The sequence below is a fragment of the Hyla sarda genome, chromosome 9 (genome assembly GCF_029499605.1).
Source record: "Hyla sarda isolate aHylSar1 chromosome 9, aHylSar1.hap1, whole genome shotgun sequence".
Lineage (NCBI taxonomy): Eukaryota > Metazoa > Chordata > Amphibia > Anura > Hylidae > Hyla > Hyla sarda.
Window position 1 is genome coordinate 154823135 of NC_079197.1, and position 18435 is coordinate 154841569.

Genomic DNA, 18435 nt, shown 5'->3' on the forward strand with positions numbered 1-18435 from the left:
AGCTTCAAAGTTAGAAAAATGCTAAATTTTCAATTTTTTCTGCAAATTTTTGAATTTTTCACCAAGAAATGATGCAAGTATCGACAAAAATTTACCACTAACATAAAGTAGAATATGTCACACAAAAAAAACAATCTCTGAATCAAAATGAAAAGTAAAAGCATCCCAGAGTTATCAATGCTTAAAGTGACCGTGGTCAGAATTGCAAAAAATGCTCTCATCCTTAGGATTATAATGGGCTCCGTCCCCAAGGGGTTGAGGATAGGCTGCAGAACTAGCCTTAAAGGAATACTCCGGTGCTACAGCTTTCTGAAGATTTTGTTGCTTGGAGCCAGAGGCCATGATCATGATGTCACAGCAAAGCCCCCCCCATAAAATTTGTTAATGAGATTTGTTGAAACCCAATTCACTTCCTTGTACTGTGCTTTGTTGTTAAAGTTCATTTCAAATTGTGCAATCGAAATTGTGTAAGAAATATGTTATATATAGACATAGCCTTACTGGGAAAGAGTGACGTGTCCTGTATTAACTTTATACTGTATATCATTACTGAAAAGAGGTTTTTATGTACAGATAGAAAGATATAAACAGGAGAATACAGCAGCACATTGCTAGCACATAGATACAGATAAAACATGAAATGCTATACAGCTATATTGCAAAAAATGGAAAATGGAAAAGTGAGGTACTTAGCTCACGATTTGGCAGCCAAATTATGAGCTAAGTACCTCCCTTTTTCATTTTCCATTTTTTGCACTATAGCTGTATAGCATTTCATGTTTGATCTGTATCTTTGTGCTATCAGTGTGCTGCTGTATTCTCCTGTTTATGTATATTGAGCCTAGCAGCGTACACCTGTATGCCAGGTCCATGCAGTAGTTTTGGTATCAGTAGTGCTGGCCAACTTATCCTTGTTTAGATAGATAGATATAGATAGATACTCCAAAGCTGTAGTAAGCAGCACAACCCAATGATGCAATGGTGAAGTGGGTGCCGTTAGCACAGTCCCGGTCACGGTCTGCCTGTTAGATGCAGGAAAAAAGAGTTTCCGCAGCACTCCAAAGTATCTCAAACAGTGGGTTTATTATCCCATACAGAAAGTGATACAACGTTTCACCGGTCTCACACCGGCTTTTCAAGCATACATCAGGTTGAAAGTGCCACATATTTATATGGTAAAAGACCAATCAATTCATCAATCCATTACAAAAATTATTAGTGATAAAAAGTGTAATACAAAAAAAATAGTGCATAAATACATGATGTGAACATTAATTCATAATATCAACAATATCTAGTGCCGTAAACAAAGTGCCGAGTGCTGCATACAAATTTTGCATACATAATAATTCATAAAATAGTGAAACTCGAATCATGTGCAACAGTGTAAATAGATTTGAGACTCTTCTCTCTCTTAATTGTTTTGTAATCTATTTACACTGTTGCACATGATTCGAGTTTCACTATTTTATGAATTATGTATACAAAATTTGTTTACGGCACTAGATATTGTTGATATTATGAATTAATGTTCACATCATGTATTTATGTACTATTTTTATTGTATTATACTTTTTATCACTAATTATTTTTGTAATGGATTGATGAATTGATTGGTCTTTTACCATATAAATATGTGGCACTTTCAACCTTATGTATGCTTGAAAAAGCCGGTGTGAGACCGGTGAAACGTTGTATCGTCCACATGGGTTAATAAAACCTAATTTGTTTTGCACTTTATGGGTGTGCTGCAAGGATCATTTCTTCTTTGGAGCTACTTCCATGGTCTGCGATTGGGACCGTGCCATTGTGCCTGCCTGCACCCCTACATGTTTGGGACTACATCTGGTTGTGCTGTCTCCACCCTTGCTGTTTAGATAGATAAATAGATAGATAATATACTGTATAAAGACCCTCCAATCACAATAGAGAACAATGGTCTGACCAACAGATGATGTGAGGGAAAAGAAAGATCAGGCATGTTAAATCTCAATGCCCAATCCCTTTGTTTTTTTCTGGAAATAGGCGGCTGTCAGAGGTGTCTGGTAGCATCTTATCCCCCTCTTCCCATTGAAAACACCTCCAACCTACCATGATTTTGTAGACCAGTCCACTTAAACCCTAGCGTGACCAAAAATAAATACAGTCACATCCTGGGGGGGGGGGGGGGGGGGGGGGGGGTAGCATAGTCAAATAAAAAAAAAATCCTGGAATACCCCTTTAAGTGCAGCAACATATTTAAAGTCACTAATGTAGAAAATATCTATATGTAATCTTTATAAGAACGGTCGGAACATAGATAGCTGCACTGTTCACATGGAGATATCACAGTGCACTTTATGGGCATGAACCTAGAACGCCACCGTCCAGTATGTGAAGCACCAGCACATCAAAGGATCACAGGCCGATAGGGAAACACTAGGGCCATTACAGGTGCGCCGAATCCCCCACGAAACCAGATCATCCGGTTCATATATATATGAAATACTTGCACTGACCTTTCACTATTCAGAGCTATTTGTGGACTTATCCGCAGGAGGTAAAATGCAATATACAATACATGAATCATCGGTAGAATTTGTAATACCAATATGTCAATGGAACGAATCCTCAGCTGCCATAATGATTTCAAAGGGAACAGCCACCCATCTAAAGTCTATGGGGGTCTCCCAACTTTTCCGCAACAGATGAAGTCAGGGATGAAAAGGACAGGCACTCAGATGATTTATACATATACATTTTTAAAGGGGTATTCCAGGCAAAACCTTTTTTTATATACCGTATATCAACTGGTTCCAGAAAGTTAAACAGATTTGTAAATTACTTCTATTAAAAAATCTTAATCCTTCCAATAGTTATTAGCTTCCGAAGTTTTCTGTCTAACTGCTCAATGATGATGTCACGTCCCGGGAGCTGTGCATGATGGGAGAATATCCCCATAGGAACTGCACAGCTCCCGAGACGTGACATCATCATTGAGCAGTTAGACAGAAAACAACAACTCAACTTCAGAAGATAATAACTATTGGAAGGATTAAGATTTTTTTAATAGAAGTCATTTACAAATCTGTTTAACTTTCCGGAGCCAGTTGATATATAAAAAAAAGTTTTGGCCTGGAATACCCCTTTAAGGGGGGAGATTTTGTCTTGTTTAGTTAAAAACAAATGCGCGCTCAGCTAAGTCAAGTGTACATGTGTATAGGACAGTGTTTCCCAACCAGGGTGCCTCTAGCTGTTGCAAAACTACAACTCCCAGCATGCCCGGACAGCCAAAGGCTGTCCGGGCATGCTGGGAGTTGTAGGTTTGCAGCAGCTGGAGGCACCCTGGTTGGGAATCACTGGTATAGGGAGATATCTGTTGAGAGCATGAGCTATTAATATGTATGACCAGATTCAGACATTATTTAGCAGAATCCCTAGCAGGGGCATTGCTAGGTCTCCAAAAGACCCAGGGCTAGAGCCCATAGCCCAGCAACGCCCCCTAACCACGCCCTCTTAAAGCAGCAGTGGCAATAAAAATAAAAACGGCGGTAGCCAGAAACCGGGGCTATGGGCCTGAGACCTGGGGCTACAGCCCTTTTAGCCCCCCCCCCCATAGCAACGCCCCTGATCCCTAGTGAAGGAAAAAATGGGTCTCCTTGGTGCCTAATTATAAATATATGGGCATCGGGGAACTATTATTGAAAATTATTGATTAAAGGGTATTCCAGGAAAAAACTTTTTTTCTTATATCAACTGGCTCCAGAAAGTTATAGAGATTTGTAAATTACTTCTATTAAAAAAAATATTAATCCTTTCAATAATTATCAGCTGCTGAAGTTGAGTTGTTGTTTTCTGTCTGGAAACAGCTGACATCTCTGCTTGTCTGGAACTGCACAGAGTAGAAGTGGTTTGCTATGGGGATTTGCTTATTAACTGGGCGGTTCCCGAGACAGGTGTCATCAGAGAGCACTTAGACAGAAAAGAACAACTCAACTTCAGCAGCTCATAAGTACTGAAAGGATTAAGATTTTTTTTTAGAAGTAATTTACAAATCTGTTTAACTTTCTGAAGCCAGTTGATATATATATATATATATATATATATATATAAAAAAAAACGTTTTTTCCTGGATAACCCCTTTAAATAGGGCAGGACAAAGCATGTTGGGAGCAAACAGATCTTTTTTTTATCAGGCCAGCAATGGCCACTGTCTCTCCTGATCTCACATAAGTGCTGGGACATGTGTTCCAAATGGAAAGAGTGTTAAACCAGCGTTCCCCAACCTGAGACTACAACTCCCATCATGCACAGCTGAAGAGACGCAGGTTAGGAGATCACTGACATCCTGTGTGCTCAGCTATTGTCAGTAGATCAAGCTTTGGCTCCTACTCCCGATGGGTATTTGGCATTTAGTGCAACGGTCAGGGCATGCTGGGAGTTGTAGTTTAGGAACAGCTAAAGAGACACAAGTTAAAGAACACTGTAGAGCTGTAGCCCCCATCAGTTGAAAAAAGACCAAATAACTCACAGCAGTGTTCTCCAAACAGGTGCACAACTACAACTCCCAGCATGTTATTATACAACAGCTGGAAAGCCACAGGTTAGGGCAGTGGTCTCCAAACTGTGGACCACCAGCTGTTGCAAAACTACAACTACCTGCATGCTTGTAATTGTAGTTTTGCAACAGCCGGTGGTCCACAGTTTGAAGACCATTGGATTAGGCTGTTCAAGAATGCTGGGAGTTGTAGTTTTGCCACATTTGGAGGTTCACAGTCTCGAGACCATTGGGTTAGGCTGGAGAGCTATTTGCTGTCTGGACATACTAGGAGTTATAGTTGTGCAACATCTGGAGGTCCACAGTTTGAAGACCATTGGATTAGGCTTTCCAAGAATGCTGGGAGTTGTAGTTTGGCAACATCTGTAGGTCCACAGTCTGGGGACCATTGGATTAGGCTGTGGAGCTATTTGCTGTCTGGACATGCTAGGAGTTGTAGTTGTGCAACATCTGGAGGTCCAGTTTGGTTAGGCTGTTCAAGAATGCTGGGAATTGTAGTTTTGCAACATCTGGAGGTCCACAGGTTAGGCTGCGGTGTCTACAGTTTGGAAACCATTGGGTTGGGCTGTCTAAGAATGCTGGGAGTTGTAGTCTTGCAACAGTTGGAGACCATTGGGTTAGCCTGTGGTGTCTGCAGTTTGAAGACCATTGGATTAGGCTGTCTAAGAATGCTGGGAGTTGTAGTTTTGCAACATTTGGAGGTTCACAGTTTGAAGACCTTTGGGTTAGGCCAGGGTTTCCCAACCAGTGTGCCTCCAGCTGTTGCAAAACTACAACTCCCAGCATGCAAGGAGGTTCACAGTTTTAAGACCTTTGGCTTAGGCCAGTGTTTCCCAACCAGTGCACCTCCAGTTGTTGCAAAACTACAACTCCAAGCATGCAAGGACAGCCTTTGGCTGTCCTTGCATGCTGGGGGTTGTAGTTTTGCAACAGCTGGAGGCACACCGGTTGTGAAACACTAGCTTAGGCAATGTTTTCCACCATTTGGAGACTATTGAATAAGGCTGCGGTGTCCATAGTGTGACGACCATTAGGTTAAGCTGACCAAGAATGCTGGGAGTTGTAGTTCTGCAACATCCAGAGGTCCACGGTTAGGCTGTGGTGTCCACAGTTTGATGACCGTTGGGTTAGGTTACATTGGCTGTCAGGGCATGCTGGGAGTTATAGTGTTACAACAGCTGGAGAGCTGCAGGTTGGAAAACACCCCCCTTTCCAAGTGCAGGATGGTATGTCTAGAGTGGTGCCCCCTGAAGGGCTATCCTGTGGCTGCAGGCCCCAGCAGTATGTGCACAATGAGGGGGCTGTGTGTGGGTTTCCCATGCAGTGAAACTATTTGCACAGGGGAGGAGGAGGGGGTCAGCTGGATTTACCTCGCCATGGAACTTCATGCACAGAGGAGGGGGATGTAGTGTAATGTCTCTGCCAGTGCAGTGGGCAGGTCCTGTCTGGGCTGCCCGTGCCCGGCCCCCTCACTGCGCCTGCGCACTCCCCACATTCCAGCATGGCGCTGCAGCCCGGCAGTGGAGGAGCTGCGCACTGAGATTGCAGCGGCCCCCGGGGGACACACACCGCACGGAGCGACGGAAGACAACCGGACACCGGGGCGATCGGCTCTCACCCCCTACTCACTGCACACAGGTAAGGGCACAACCCTGGGTACCCACCTCCTCCGGGCATCACCCGGCACCCACCCCAGCTGCATCCTACCCCATCCCGGGGCATCAGCAGCACATGCCTGGGGGTAAACCACAACAGGGTCGGTGCAAAGCAGCTGCAGTGCTATGTGCACCCCACCACCTTTACCTACCCGTCTTCACCTATCTAAGGTGGCAGCGATATTAACCCTCACCCGCCCAACTGGGGCATCAGTGCCTATCATGCCATGCTGGGATTGTTTGCATTACATTTCGTTTAGGGAAGGGGGGGGGGAGGAGGAGGGCACTTTACATTGATGTGTCAGTGCTTAAGGGGTTAACAGGGCATGCACTGGGTTAAGGCTCAGTGCAGACTCTGGGATTTGCCCCCCCTGTGCCCCCTCCGTGCCCTCACAGTCTGTGCCCCCTCCCTCTTAGAAATGCCACGTAGGCTTCAGTGACTGCAGATGGAGAGAGGTTCCTGCCCTCCCTGCTCACTTTTTTCTTTACTCCCCCCCCCCCCCCCCCCCTCCATTCCTCCTCCACCTCCTCCTCCTCCTCCTTTTTTCCCCTCTTAGTTTTGGGAATCTTTCATGTTACTTTGGGGCTTCTTTATTTTATAACTATTTTCTGTCCTTTTACCCATTCAGGCAGCGCAGTCTTACCCCCACCCCCCCTTCTTTCCTTCTTCTTTTAGTCCAAGTCATAACAAAGGGCTATTGACTTTTTGGTTGACGTCACCCCTATGGACAGTTACTTGTTGCGGGCGGGCTCTAGTGTCTGCACCAGGGGGGTTTGGGGGGCAGAGTGGTGGGATTATGGGCTGTTCAGGTTTGATGTCTTAATCCCATCTGGATGGATACATTGTTGTTATTGTTGTTTTATTTGTAAACAGTTGCGGAAAAAAGTTTGGGAAAGTAACAAAAGTCTAATTTTTTTTATTCCAAGTGGATCTTGTGGTCTTGAAGTGACAGCAGTGTTGGGTGTCTCCAGCTGTTGCAAAACTACAACTCCCAGCATGGCCGGACAGACTGCGGCAGATGACAGGGCATGCTGGGAGTTGTAGTTTTGACAACCACTGGAAGCACCCTGGTTGGGAAACACTGGGTTAGAGAGTCTGCCAGGACATGCTGGGAGTTGTAGTCTAACAAGAGCCTAGATTAGGGATCACTGACTCACAGTATGCTCTGGTATTGTTAGTAGATAAATCTTTGGCTTCTTCTTCCTTTAATGGAGATTTGGTGGTTAGTGTGGCTGTCAGGGCATGCTGGGAGTTGTAGTCTAATAGCTGGAGAGCCTAGGTTGGGAATAATGGACCCCCAGTATCCTTTGGTATTGTCAGTTGAGCAAGATTTGTCTCTGTTTTCTGATGGTGATCTGGTGGTTAGCACAGCTGTCAGGGCATGCTGGGAGTTGTGGCTCTCCAGCTGTTGCCAAACTACAAGTTGTAGATCCTATCAGTAGGAAAGTGAACAAAACTCAGAGCTCTGCATCCTGGGGCTCTCCAGCTCTTGCTAAACTACAACTCTCATCATGACCTGACAGGAGCTCCCCAGCTGTTGCTGAACTACAACTCCTAGCATCCCTTTGTAGCCTCTGACATGCTGAGAGTTGTAGCTTTGCAACAGTTAAGGAGTTTGTCAGGTTATGATGGGAGTTGTAGTTTTTCAACAGCTGGACAGCCACAGATTGGGAATCCTTGACTCCCACTATTCTTTGGTATTGTCAGTGGATCAATCTGGAGATCACTGCTGTGAGTTATAGTCCCCATCAATTGCAACTAAGGACAAATAACTCACAGCAGTAATCTCCATCCCGGGGCTTTTCAGCTGTTGCAAAACTACAACTCCCAGCATGCTCCGGCAGCCTGTGTGGTCCTTTTCATTTGGCGGTTATTGCGGCTGTCTGGACTTGGGTTTATGTGTGTATATACTGTGTGTGTGTGTGTGTGTGTGTGTGTGTGTGTGTGTGTGTGTGTGTGTGTATATATATATATATATATATATATGGTCCCCCAACTGAAAGAAAAAGAACAAACAACTAACAGCAGTGTTCGCCAACCTGTGGCGCTCCGACTATAGTAAAACTACAACTCCCAGCATGCTCCGGCAGCCTGCGTGGTCTTCTTCATTTGGCGGTTATTGCGGCTGTCTTGACTTGTGTTTGTGTGAGTGTGATATATATATATATATATATATATATATATATATATATATATATATACACACACATTAGTTCCCAACTGAAAGAAAAAGAACAAACAACTAACAGCAGTGTTCCCCAACCTGTGGCCCTTACTGTTGTAAAACTACAACTCCCAGCATGCCCTGTCAGCCTTACAGTAGCTGGAGAGCCACAGGTTTGTAATCATTCACTCAGTATGCTCTATTATTGAAGCTTTTTCCTGATGGTAACTTGGTGGTATTCCTGAATGAAAGATCTGTTATAAGGCTCAAATTAAATAATTATTATAATAATAGTTTTTTAATTGTATTCATTTATTTATTTTATATATATATATATATATATATATATATATATAAAATTTGATATAGATATTTTTTTAATTATCATTATTTATTATTATTTTGTTTTTATTTCACCATTTTTTTCCAGTCTAAATGTTTAGGACATATGGGCCATATATGATGTCACCAGTCCCAGGGTTGTGAACCCGCCGCCATAGGCCACTAGTGATCTTTTGTATGAAGTCACTATCCCCTTAGATCCCAATGATGATAATTGATAATAATTGTAAGTGATGAAAGCGCGGCACAGGGTTTGTTCATACATCACAGAGCGGCTGTGCGGTCATAGTCATGAGTGTTCCATTCAAAGCGTCTACAGCTCACCGCTGCTACATCTGCTGTTGTAAGGTGCTAGTGTCTTTGTATGGCTTTTGGTTGCCGGACAGTCCCATGCATCTTCTCCATTTGGGTGTTTCCTAACCATGAAGCCTACAGCTGTTGCAAAACTACAACTCCCAGCATGCCCGGACAGCCGGAGGCTGTCCGGGCAAGCTGGGAGTTGTAGTTTTGCAACAGCTGTAGGCACACTGGTTACGGACCGTTCTGGTGAAAGATGTGGAGGACATACTTTGGTCAGGTAGTGTTATGGGGCGGGGAGATTTCTCAAAACCTGTGCAGATGAAAAGTCGACCAGTTGCCCATAGCAACCAATCAGTTCGCTTCTTTCATTTTAAACAGGCCTCTGGAAAGGAAAGAAGCGATCTGATTGGTTGCTATGGGCAACTGCACCAGTTTTGCTGGCGCATTGTAGGGCTACGTGCCCGCACAGTTTTTTGGTTTGCAGTTTCAGGCCTTCAAAAGTGAAAATCTCGGCCGTTTTGTCCACTTTGCGAGCTTTTTTTTTAAAGTTATTTATTATAGTTTTTTTTAACATTCTCGTTCGTCGTTTTATTCAGGCATTTTTTGGGGGGACAAAAACAGGCCGAATAAAGTGCAAAAGAAAAAAAGGACATTGTTTTTGTAAACCAGTTGCCCATAGCAACCAATCAGATGGCTTCTTTCATTTTTTTAAAAGGGCCTCTGAAACCTAAAAGAAGCCATCTGATTGGTTGCTATGGGCAACCGGTCACCATTTCCTCTGCACAGGTCTTGATGAATCTCCCCCTTTATCACCAGACGCGGCCACAAATCTGACACGGTTCTGTCTCGGTTCTGATACCCGATCGCTAGTTATAACCTGGTGAAGAGCGACGTGGCGCAGCCTTCGCCCTTTGGCTGTCAGTCGATCCATTTTCCATAGACTATAATGGAGCGTGGCGAACGAGGCGGCCGGCCAGGCAATGCCGCGCTAGAACTCACGGTTTTAGGATTGGGACCCGGTGCTGTGTAAACTTTTGCCGAGTCTGGTGATAAAGTCATTCATTGCAGTGATAATAACCGCGCCGCATTCTCCACCAAGCTGATGAACTATCGGAAGCAGTTATTACCGTATCTTGACACATGACAATAAAGGGGCCCATTCACATCGCTGTATGTATTTTCCGAGCCGGATTCCGCCTGGAAAATACTATACAGCAGCCTTCCATTGTTTTGAATGGGATTCTGCTGCACCGTTCACACTACCAAATTTTATCTGGACCACAGTGTGTCCTCTGTATCGACGTGTGAACATAGCCTTACATTTTAAAAAATGGCCCAATATACTACGGGCTTATAGTCTTAGGGCGCCATTACACAGGGTTACTATTGTGTGATCTCAAACATATTAGTGTTTTCCATCCAGTGTGGCCCCAGCGGTTGCAAAACTACAACTCCCAGCATGCCCGGACAGCCTTCGGCTGTCCGGGCATGCTGGGAGTTGTAGTTTTGCACCGACTGGAGGCACCCTGGTTGAGACGCACCGTATTAGGGAGTTGGCATTTAAGTACTGTGCCGCCACTGTGTTACCTGAATTCGGATAGGAATACAATGGGGCATGTTTATGAACACTGGCATGCCGCCAAACTGTATGGCGGTGTGTAACTTTAGTATACCATGCGCCCGTGTTCATGGCGCGCACTGCCGGTTGAATACAGTGCAGCCAGTGTGTTACTCCACATTGTACCTGGATCTGTTCACAGGAGCTTACAGTCTATCAGTGCCGTATATCTGGATTGTAGCTGTATATAATGACGTGGGGTGAGTCTAGCCGCCATTTCCTGAAGTGCTTTTTTTTTTTTATTAATATTTTTCATATTTTATTTTTAATTTAATTTTTATTTTATTTTTTAAGTATATTCCTTCCCATAGCACGACGCTCTGCACCGTATTGCACATTTATTATTGCTGTCATTTCCTTATTGACACGTATCTGGAAATGAGTGTCCTTCTCAGAATGCTCGTAATGACAACAAGAGGAAATGCCTGACTCAACAGTTTATCCAAATATAGACTTTTATCGGTCACATGAGTCTGCCTGACGCGGGCAGCGCAATTCATAGGAAAAATGAGAGAAACAGTTCATCAGTAGAGATGAGCGAACTTAAAGTAAATTCGATTCGTCACGAACTTCTCGGCTCGGCAGTTGATGACTTATCCTGCATAAATTAGTTCAGCTTTCAGGTGCTCCGGTGGGCTGGAAAAGATGGATACAGTCCTAGGAAAGAGTCTCCTAGGACTGTATCCACCTTTTCCAGCCCACCGGAGCACCTGAAAGCTGAACTAATTTATGCAGGAAAAGTCATCAACTGCCGAGCCGAGAAGTTCGTGACGAATCGAATTTACTGTAAGTTCGCTCATCTCTATTCATCTATAGAATATTTTATGAAGGTTTTTTTTAAACTTTTTTATGTGCTTTATAATACGCTATTGGCCTTTTGCAAACATTCCGCCATTTTGAAAAATGCTTTACCTGTGCAGAGGGAAAACTTGCCCAGTTGCCCATAGCAACCAATCAGATCGCTACTTTCATTTTTCACAGGCCTTTTTAAAAATGAAAGTAGTGATCTGATTGGTTGCTATGGGCAACTGGGCACCTTTTTCCTCTGCACAGGTTTTGATAAATCTCCCCACCTGTCTGAAACGCTATATGGGGTCTAATCTGTCTTCTGATGTGATGAAACCACAACTCCTAGCATGCCCTGCCAAAGAAAGAGGACATCAATTTTAAAGGGGTACTCCCGTGGAAAACTTTTTTTTTTTTTGGTGCCAGAAAGTTAAACAGATTTGTAAATTACTTCTATTAAAAAAATCTTAATCCTTCCTGTACTTATTAGCTGCTGAATACTACAGTGGAAATTCTGTTTGAAACACAGAGCTCTCTGCTGACGTCATGAGCACAGTGCTCTCTGCTGACATCTCTGTCCATTTTAGGAACTGTCCAGAGTAAAAGGAAATCCCCATAGCAAACATATGCTGTTATGGACTGTTCCTAAAATGGACAGAGATGTCAGCAGAGAGCACTGTGCTCATGATGTCAGCAGACAGTTCTGTGTTTCAAAAAGAAGTATTCAGCAGCTAATAAGTACAGGAAGGATTAAGATTTTTTAATAGAAGTAATTTACAAATCTGTTTAAGTTTCTAGCACCAGTTGATTTAAAAAAAAAAAAAAATAAATAAATAAAGTTTTTCACCGGTGTGTTTCTCTTCACGCTACAAAATTGTTCTTGGAAATTCCACTACATGAATCGGACATTTTTGTAAGCGGGATTTCCATTAATCTGTTCACACTGCGGAATTTCTGCAGCGGGTTTCGGAACTGCCGAAAGAATGAACATGTTCATTCTTTCGGCAGAATTTAGCCATGGACTGTATCACATCAAAGAGGACAATACGGGTCCATGCGGTCCTAGTGCTGAAGGACTTTTAGCGGTGCCATCTGCAGACGGGATGTTTACTGTGAAGGGATTCTAAGGCTAGGTTCGCACATTTTCTGCTGGAGATTCCGAGTGCAGCCCGCGCTGACTGAATCGGTCGGTGGTGGGATTGCGCGGACATTGCCGTTCTAATAGACTGGAATGTCTGCGGCGCAGATTCTGCCTTAAGATGAGCAAGTTCCACTGCCGAAAATCCGTAGCGTGCACTGTGCAGCGGAATCCCATTGCCAGCAATAAGATTCTGCTGCGCCGGAATTTCCAAGTAGAATTCAACATTGAAATTCCACTGGGAAATTCTGCAGTATGAACCTAGAAGAAGGGCTTTTAGCCAAGTAAAAAAAAAATGTCCATATGTTGGTAAATCAAACGTGACTTTACGTTCCGTCTTAGCGCTGATATCGGTGGCAGCTGCTGCACTCGGAATATCTTACCAAAATTCCTCTGGGTGGGAATTCTGTAGTGTGAATGCACACTAAGGTATCATCCTGTGAAAAACATCCGTTATTACTCCCGGCAAAAAGTCCTGAAAACGGATGTCAAAAAATCCCATTTATGGCAAAAAGTCTATGGGAACCGAATGTTAAAAAATAAAAAATAAAACACCCGTTATCATCAGTTATTGTCAGTTTTTTGTACTGAGCACGCTCAGTACAGCTTTACAAAAAAAGGGTTAGAAACCTGATATAAAAAAAAAAAAAAATAACAACGGATGAAACTGGTAATAATGGAGGATAACGGATGAACAATATCAGGTTTTTTAAAGAAAAAACACATTCAAAATAACGGATGATGGTCATCAGTTATCATCCGTTATTAACAGTTATTTCATCCGTTATTGTAAAATAACAGCGGTAAAAAAAAAGCAGGATGATACCTGTAGTGTGAAAGGGGCCTTAGATGTTCTCACAGACGGATTATCCACAAGTTTTCCACGGCAGAATTACCGCAACGGACAATCCGCAGCATACCCCATTGAGGTCAGTGTAATCTGTGTACTGTGCAGATTTTCAGCTATGGAGATTCCACTGCAGAAACTGAAACCCGCAGCGGGAAGCTCGCAGGAAACCCGCCTGTGTGAACGTGCACCAAGGCTTAGTTTTCACACAACTTATGGTGGTTTTTTTTAACCTGAAAAAATGCTACAAAAAAAAAAAAGAAAAGAACCATTGTTTCACCCACATTGCGTTTTTTGTTTTTTCCCAGCATTTTTTTCAGCCCTTCCAAATAAATACACGGAAATAAAGAAATAAATTCATAGCCTAAGTGTATCTCTGCTGATACTTTGCCTGATCTGACAGACATAACCGCATGCTTGGCAGCAGAGGCCTGAGCCCCAGTGCAAAGTTTATAACAGGACCCACACCATGTTCTTTGTATATACCAGTGTTTCCCAACCAGGGTGCCTCCAGCTGTTGCAAAACTACAACTTCCAGCATGCCCGGACAGCCAAAGGCTGTCCGGGCATACTGGGAGTTGTAGTTTTGCAACAGCTGGAGGCACCCTGGTTGGGAAACACTGATGTAGTCTTTCGTGGCAATGGGGCCCTTCAGGCATTGGGCCTGGGTACGACTGCTACCTCACGCTCCCTATAGTTTGTCTCAGCAGCTCTACAGCCGAGTAGGTGCATTTCATGTCATGCCAGATTCCCATCATGCATGATTCCTATTGTGATTGATAGGCATGAGCTCGATACTTACCGGTTGCCCCAGCGCTTTTACCGCCAAGCGTGCTGTTACATCTCTCAATGTCAGATCAGGCAGGAAGGTAAACGCTGAGGAACAATCCTATAAATGTGGACGTTTCCTTTAAAGGGGTTATCCAGGAAAAAAACTTTTTTTTATATATCCACTGGCTCCAGTAAGTTAAACAGATTTGTAAATCACTTCTATAAAAAAAATCTTAATCCTTTCAGTACTTATGAGCTTCTGAAGTTAAGGTTGTTCTTTTCCGTCTAAGTGCTCTCTGATGACACGTGCAGTTCCCGAAACACATGTCATCAGAGAGCACTTAGACAGAAAAGAACAACCTTAACTTCAGAAGCTCATAAGTACTGAAAGGATTAAGATTTTTTTATAGAAGTAATTTACAAATCTGTTTAACTTTCTGGAGCCAGGGATAACCCCTTTAAAGGAAAACAATTCATTTTAAATAAACTGGTGCCAGAACGTTATACAGATTTGTAAATTACTTCTATAAAAAAAATGTAATCCTTTCAGTACTTATCAGCTGCTGTATCCTACAGAGAAAGTTCTTTTCTAATCTGTTCACAGTGCTCTCTGCTGACACCTCTGTCCAGGTCAGGAACTGTCCAGAGCAGGAGAGGTTTGCTATGGTGTTTTTGTTCCTGCTCGGGACAATTCCTGACATGGACAGAGGTGGAGAGCACTGTGGACAGACAGAAAAGAAATTAAAAAAGAAAGTAACTTTCTCTGTAGTAAACAGCAGCTGATAAGTACTGGAAGGATTAAAGGGGTTATCCAGGAAAAAAAATATTTTTTTTATATATATCAACTGGCTCCAGAAAGTTAAACCTATTTGTAAATTACTTCTATTAAAAAATCTTAATCCTTTCAGTACTTATGAGCTGCTGAAGTTGAGCTGTTTTTTTTTCTGTCTAAGTGCTCTCTGATGACACCTGTCTCGGGAACCGCCCAGTTTAGAAGCAAATCCCCATAGCAAACCTCTTCTACTCTGCTCTCTGCTGACATCTCTGCTTGTCTCGGGAACTGCACACTGTTGCCAGACAGAAAACAACAACTCGACTTCAGCAGTTGATAATTATTGAAAGGATTAAGATTTTTTTAATAGAAGTAATTTACAAATCTGTTTAACTTTCTGGAGCCAGTTGATATATATATAAGGAAAAAAAAGTTTTTTCATGGAATACCCCTTTAAGATTTTTTTTTTATAGAAGTAATTGACAAATCTGTATACCTTTCTGGCACCAGTTGATTGAAAATAAATAGTTTTCCACCGGAGTACCCCTTTAAGGCCTGTCGTGTCGTGCTGTTCTCCAGAAATGGATGCCTTGCTCTCCAGCTGTTCCCACCTATGATATGTTCTCATTTTTTGGCAAGTATGGACAGTTTCAGTAGAACAGCTGTGTCGTTGGCATCGGCTCCTTCCCTTCCATATGATTCAGCCTCAAGTTCTCCATTCTCTAAGCCGTCCCAGGGCGTCTGGGTTGAATTCCATAACAATGAATCCCGATCCTTCCTTCTATAAAATTGTATGGAGCGAATGTGCGCTGCCGGCTATGCCGGCCGCCTGTTGCTTAGACGAGCAAACATTATTTTATTTTTTTTCCACCTTGTCTTTCTTTCCATATTATTTCACAGAACAAGCTGTCACAAGTACAACACCTTGGTGTACCTGCTCGTGTACTGTTGTAACAAGCTCGCCCACCCCTCACCCGCCCGCATGGGTTCTCTTGGCCTAGGCTCTATTCAGGCAATACCTTGGCAATGAATAATGAAGATCTCGAAGGGTTTCCTGGCAGACCTTCTCCTTGCCTATAAATAGTCTTTTCAAAAAATGAGTAAGCTAATACTTTGCCGGGTTCTCTTTATTTTCGCTCATATAGATACTCTCTCTTTCCCATAGAAGAACAGAGATTTCCTTGTTCTCTTGTAGATATCAGATCTCCTTTACCTGTCGTTGCGATGTTCAGTGATTAGCTCGCCGCTCCGCAATGCAAAGTGGTTCTTAAGATGACTGGGGAATAATGATTCTTAAGTTCGGGCAGGATGAGTAGCTAGTTTTTCATTAAAGTGTATCTGTAGGAAATACCTGCCAATCTGGGTTTTGACCAAGACTGAACTTCCACCTCCCAAAATCTTAGAATAGCGGGACTCTTAAAGTGGTACTCCACCACTAGACATCTTATCCCCTATCCAAAGGATAGGGAATAAGATGTCTGATCGCGGGGGTCCCGCCGCTGGGGACCCCCCCACAATATAGCACGCAGCACCCACCTGTTACTGCTCCGGAAGCGTTGGAGGGTCTAGCTCCCGACCACGGGAACGGAAGATCGTGTCACGCCCCCTCCCATAGACTTGCATTGAGGGGGTGGGGCGTGACGTCACACGGGGGCGGAGTCGTGACGTCGCGAGATTCCGTTCCCGTGGTAGAGAGCCTGACCCTCCAGCGCTTCCGGAGCAGTAACAGGTGGGTGCTGTGTGCTATATTGCGGGGGTCCCCAGCGATCAGACATCTTATCCCCTATCCTTTGTATAGGGTATAAGATGTCTAGGGGTGTAGTACCCCTTTAAAGAGCTTTTAGAATTGTTTATATTTCTTGTAGATCTGGTCTCCTGAATTGCAAATATTTAGAGGCATTGAATGCTTCTTGTGGATCTGTTCTCCTAAATTGTGCATATTTAGTGGTCTTGAAGGGTTCTTAAAGGGGTATTCCAGGAAAAAACTTTTTTATTGTTATTTTTATTTTTATCAACTGGCTCCAGAAAGTTAAACAGATTTGTAAATTACTTCAATTAAAAAAATCTTAATCCTTCTATTACTTATCAGTGTCTGAGGTTGAGTTGTTTTTTTCTGTCTGGCAACAGTGTTCTCTGCTGACATCTCTGCTTGTCTCGGGAACTGCACAGAGTAGAAGAGGTTTGCTATGGGGATTTGCTCCTACTCTGGACAGTTCCCGGGACAGGTGTCATCAGAGAGCACTTAGACAGAAAAGAACAACTCCACTTCAGCAGCTCATAAGTACTAAAAGGATTAAGATTTTTTCATAGAAGTAATTGACAAATCTGTTTAACTTTCTGGAGCCAATTGATATATAAAAAAATTTCCCTGGATTACGCCTTTTTAAGGTTCTGGTCTCCTCACTTGTATATGTTTTAGAGGTTCTTGGAGGTTTCCTGTGGATTTGGTTTTGTAAATTGTGAATATTTAGAGACCTTAAAGGGGTACTCTGCCCCTGGCATCTTATCCCCTATCCAAAGGATAGGAGATTAAGATGTTACATCGCCGCGGTCCCGCTGCTGGGGACCCCGGGGATCGCCGCTGCGGCACCGCTCCATCATTACTGCACAGAGCGAGTTCACTCTCTGCAGTAATGATGGAGCGGTGCTGCAGCAGCGATCCCCGGGGTCCCCAGCAGCGGGACCCTGGCGATCTAACATCTTATCCCCTATCCTTTGGATAGGGGATAAGATGTCTAGAGGCGGAGTACCCCTTTAATGGTTTCTTGTGGGTTTGGTCTCCTGAATCTCAAATATCTCCAAAAGTGCATGAAGTAACGTCATGAAGATCACATCATCTCTCTGCAGGGGAGAGGAGGTCAGGAGAAACCCCGGGATCTCCTTATCACACGTAAAGAAGTCTTGTGGGGGCAGAAGGTTGACAAAAACTCAATATTCTAAATAGTTTTGACAAAATAGTTGTTTGACAATATATCTTCCAAACAAGACAAGACAATGTATTTTATTCTTCCCTGCAAGCAAAGCAAAGGGTTAAAGGGGTTATCCAGGAAAAAAAAAATTTTTTTTATATATCAACTGGCTCTAGAGACTTATACAGATTTGTAAATTACTTCTATTAAAAAAAAATCTTAATCCTTTCAGTACTTATGAGCTGCTGAAGTTGAGTTGTTCTCTTCTGTCTAAGTGCTCTCTGATGAAACCTGTCTCGGGAACTGTCCAGAGTAGAAGCAAATCCCCATAGCAAATCTACTCTGTGCAGTTCCCGAGACAAGCAGAGATGTCAGCAGAGAGCACTGTTGCCAGACAGAAAAGAACAACTCAACTTCAGCAGCTGATAATTATTGGAAGTTGATATAAAAAAAAAATACGTTTTTTTCCTGGAATACTCCTTTTAAATTTGCATCAAAATCTATGTACAGCATTTCAGTCCCCACGGTCTGTAATGTAATTGTAATGTCCTTGCATGAACCAGAACTGGAGTGAGCGCTGAGCAGCAAATGTCAC

General features: G+C 43.2%; 1 protein-coding gene across 3 annotated transcripts in view; it reads left to right on the forward strand.

Moving 5' to 3' along the window:
- Positions 1 to 5957: 5957 nt before the first annotated feature.
- LOC130291198 (fibronectin type-III domain-containing protein 3A-like) overlaps positions 5958 to 18435 on the forward strand; it is a 121940-nt gene continuing 109462 nt past the window's right edge. For 2 of the 3 annotated variants that reach the window (XM_056539724.1, XM_056539730.1), the window contains exon 1: positions 5958 to 6175. The gene's annotated coding sequence lies outside the window, so the exon portion shown is untranslated. Of the gene's footprint in view, positions 6176 to 8498; positions 8531 to 18435 lie in introns of those variants that run through there. The other variant, XM_056539726.1, reaches the window with a different exon arrangement.